Genomic DNA, 4575 nt, shown 5'->3' on the forward strand with positions numbered 1-4575 from the left:
GTATGTTGCATATCATCTCTGCAGATGTTTGACTCCTTTTCATCCTCTCCTGTAGTAGTTTTCAGTTGCCTACAAGTAACTGTCAAAACTTTTCATTCAGTCTGCATTACCAGCATCTTGACCAAACTGTTAATCTCACCTCCAAAACTCACTCAAACCACCAAAACACTTCATCTCAAAATAAACTTGTTCCACTAAACCCTGGCAACAATTCTCACTCAGAAAGTAACTAACAGCAGGGAGCGTGTACACATACTGTAAATTAAAATGTTTTATCTTTGAAGCTTGAATGGATTTTCTATTAAATCATCATATTTTCACTTCGTAGACTGCAGTAAAGGAAAAGTAACAAATTCAGAAACAGAAATTTTCGTCAGTATCCTTTCTTTTTTCCATATCACTGCATGTAGTAAATTAATTTAAAAAACTAAAAATACTTCCTAAAATGTATATTTGCTGCAAAACAGTTTTTAACAATTCCTGAACCAATTATGCTAAAATACAAGCACATTTCCTGCTTTACACTTAGACTGCGGTCCTAAACCACACTTTGTTCAAAACACTGCACACTGAGATGCAAACATACGTACATATTCTGTAAATATTTTCTATCCAGTATATGTCTGGTTAGTGAAGAAATGCAGGACATTTGCCATTATTCTGTTTTTAACAGTTGTGGACACAGTGTGTTAGCATTTGAAAAGATGTGCAGTAGATATATAGTGTTGGTAAAGCAATACATCATATTCCGTAAGATCATCATGTGTTTGTAGCTTTGCTGTTCTGTGACAACCATGTATCTCTAAAAGGGTCAACTTTTCATGAACTCAGAAAAAACAGCCCTGTTTCCAGCTGATCTAAGGTCGGTTTTAATATTATAAAGTACAATAATTTTCTCACACCACTGAAAGGAACATTTCATCCTTTGGTTTTCACTGAACAGGAGAGGAATAAAAATTGTAATGTAAAAGTAAGTAGCTATCAAAGCTGTCAGACAAATGAAGGGGAGTAAAAAGTACAATATTCACCTCTGAGATGTAGAGGAGTAGAAGTAATACTCAAGTAAAGTACAAGTACCTTAAATTTGTTCTAAAGTACAGCACTAGAGGAAAAGTACTTAAATACATTCCACCACTAATTAAGACACTCAATTCTCAATTCAAACACTTTGTTATCATTATTAGACTTTATTGTCCACCTTAGTGGAAATTTGTCTTCGACTTCTCCGAACAAATATGCAAACGATGACACCACATTTAAAATTACAGTAAAAAATACACACAGTTAAGAGTACGACACTGTACCAACATCAACATACAACAACAGTTGTGCCATAAACAGACAATGGAAAGCAGCACAGCAGACTTCTGTTTGTACATTGACATGCAGTACACTGTGTACACTATGTACTTGTGTAATGTGTAAATTTGGACAGGGTAGTGGTTATTTAAATCAAACACTGCCTTTGTGCACTACAGTTTTTCTGGATTGCTAAGACACGCTTAATGAAACTGGGATCCACTCGCAGACTGGATAAAAGAAGTGGACATTGTCATCATGACGTCACCCGTTGGTGTCTGGACTGCCGTTTTGAAGCCTCGAGTTTGGCATTTTGGCCTCCGCCATGATGATTTTTTTGCAACCAGCGGCATCAGACGTGACCATATTTGGACGAGACGGTGGAGCTAACTTAGCTAGGTGCATCTGTAATTCACAGTTTTAAAACTCAATGTACTCACCAGAGAAAGTAAACAGCCGACTCCTAACGCTGGTTAAATTCACACAGCGGCGTGGGTACCAGTCACTCTGGCCTGATTGACAGGTCGCCATGGTTACGACTTGTCAATCACGGATAGTAATGCCTTGAAGCATGCTCTGCTTTATGGTCTATTTTTCTCTAAATTGGACCATAATTTACTAAATGAACACCATGCTGTATTAAAGAAGACATTAAACTAGCGACTGAGACCAGAAACTCATTATGAAAGTGTTTACTGAGGTAATAAATCAGCTGAGAAGTAGAAACATTTTAACATTATTTCTAATGGAGCCAGACTTCTTCTTGAAACCAGAGATGTCGCCCCCTACTGGTCATTTGATAGAATGCAGGTTTAAAGGACTTCCCCACTCGCCTCAGTTTTCAGACCCTAAGGTTTCCCCTTGGTTCCACTTGATCTTCATCATCACCTTTTAGCTCATATCTTGCAAATGTGTTAACTGATTTTTTTCACATATTATTCGCACCCTTTTTCAAATACGCAGATCTTATAGAAAGACCCCAAACTCTACTGCATTAACTGTATTGAACAATAGGAAAACTTCTATTCACAGCTGATAGAAGTTACTTGCATATGAATCTCTAATGCACCTGTGTGAAATTCCCTTGCACAACTCTTCAATCAGCAAACAGTCCTCATCCATCTGTAAAGAATACCTCTGTGTTGCTATTTGCAAGCATGGATCAAATTAAGCCAAAGTAAGAAAGATGTACCATAACAAATGTCCAAATGTATCTAGTCTAGGTTCTTACTGCAGGTCTTACATGTCAGTCACATTGCATGAACACACAAAGACCTGCACACAAGAAAAAAATAAATGAACAAAACTTTCTTAGCAAATGTCTCTCTTCCTCTTTTATATTTCAACAGAGAATCTCAAAAACAAGGAAAAGAAAACCACCAAGACAGTGACTACCTGCAACACAAACTAAACACAATGCTGTAAAGTGTTTGCATTCATATTATTTAGTACACATGTATGTGTGAAAAATAATAGAAAACATGTTCAAATCGCTGCACCAATGCTGACGTAGCCACTGGTAGCTACGTGCGTAGCTACGCCGTAGCCAGGCATTTATACTTGTGCATAGGTGTGTTAGTCATTCTGCAATTACACCCCCAAACACTAGTCAGCAGTAGCGCTACAGCGTCCACTGTGTTGACTTTTGCCGGCTGCGCAGGCTAACTTCCGGTTTAGCGCTCCGCTAACGTGAATGGGGATAAAATTGAATACGTGCGATCTGATAGCGAAACGAGTCATTTCGCTCGGGTTGTGACGGTCAAATATATCGATCCACCGTGTTACAGCCACCGTTTTGGCCGCTAGTAAAAGTTACTTCAAAGCACGGGCACTTCCTGTCGGCTCGGAGGCATTGCGAGGCTACCCAGCCGACCAATCGCAGAGCTTACGTTCCGCGTCGACTCGACGTGTAGTTACATTTTTGAGGAGGTGCACGTCAGGCTACGCCGTAGGTGACGGCTTAGGGTAGGGGGGCTACACAGAGGCTACGCCGTCAATTTGACGCAGAAGTATAAATTGCACTTTAGCCTCCCCCTAACGTTACTTGGGGCTCTCTTGGTAACAGCGGTCGCCACCTGCCGCTGTGACCAGACGCTGCCCTGACCCCGGGCTCTCTTGATGGATAAAGCAATCTTATGGACAACACACGCAGAGTGCCAGCTCTTCATGCAGAGGACAAAAGCATAACACACCCGCGGCTCACCAACAGGTGCCTATCGGCTAATCACCGCACTGCAAAAACTGAGCTCTCAAAAACAAGGGAAAAATGCATTAAAATGGGGGAAATATTACTTAAAATAAGCAAAATTATCTGCCAACAGAACAAGAACATTTCACTTGCTACTTAAGGCCAAAAAATACTTGAAACAAGTGAAATTCTCAGAAAAGAAAAGCCGCTTGGTAAAAAGAAATATCTTGTCAGACAAAAAACAAGTATATTTTGCCTTCAATTAAGATAATTAATCTTACTAAGATTTTAGTTTTTGCAATGTGCGCACGGCGCTGAACTGCCGGTCAGGCCAGACCAACTGCATCGCAACATCAGTTCCACCGGCTTCATATCCACTCGAAATGTAGGCTCATTTAGGGTCTATAAAATAAAGAAATAAAGAAATAAATGAAAACTAAGGACATTTACTCTTTCATTTTAGCTAGTTTTAGTTAGTTTTGCAAACCTACAACGCAGTTTTAGTTAGTTATGTTTTGTGTAAAGCCTTGTTTTTATTTTTATTTAAGTTAATGACAATGTTTTTTCACATCTAGTTTTCATTATTTTGTTCGTCTTTGTTAACGATAATAACCTTGGTGCAGATATCTAGTAAAATCATCTTAGGAGAAATAAATACAGTTCATGCTGTCCTTTTTTGGCACATGTAACGTATCAACAAATGGCACAGGCATATAGCACAAATGAAGGTTGGGCTGGTTTATATAGATCGCTGTATGTTGCTGTCCACTGTGTAAAAACTGATTAAAAGAATATATCCATTTGACCACAAGTTGTGCTGTTTGATAGGAATATTAGCTTTTGTTGCAGGGTTAGAGCAAACAAAACGTCATTTGGTGTCAGCGACATTAAGTTTAGGCCTGTGTGTGTAAACTGTTTTCACCATTTAACATCTGTACCAGAAATGACTATTGCAACATTTGACCGCTTCTTCTTTTTAATCTCGAATTGTAACCAAGCGGGTCATTCTCCATCATTTGACTGTAATTGTCGCCTGCCAAAATATCTGCTGAGTCTTTGCTTCATGCTAATTCAATTTTATTAAAAAA

The sequence above is a fragment of the Micropterus dolomieu genome, linkage group LG08, assembly GCF_021292245.1.
Source record: "Micropterus dolomieu isolate WLL.071019.BEF.003 ecotype Adirondacks linkage group LG08, ASM2129224v1, whole genome shotgun sequence".
Lineage (NCBI taxonomy): Eukaryota > Metazoa > Chordata > Actinopteri > Centrarchiformes > Centrarchidae > Micropterus > Micropterus dolomieu.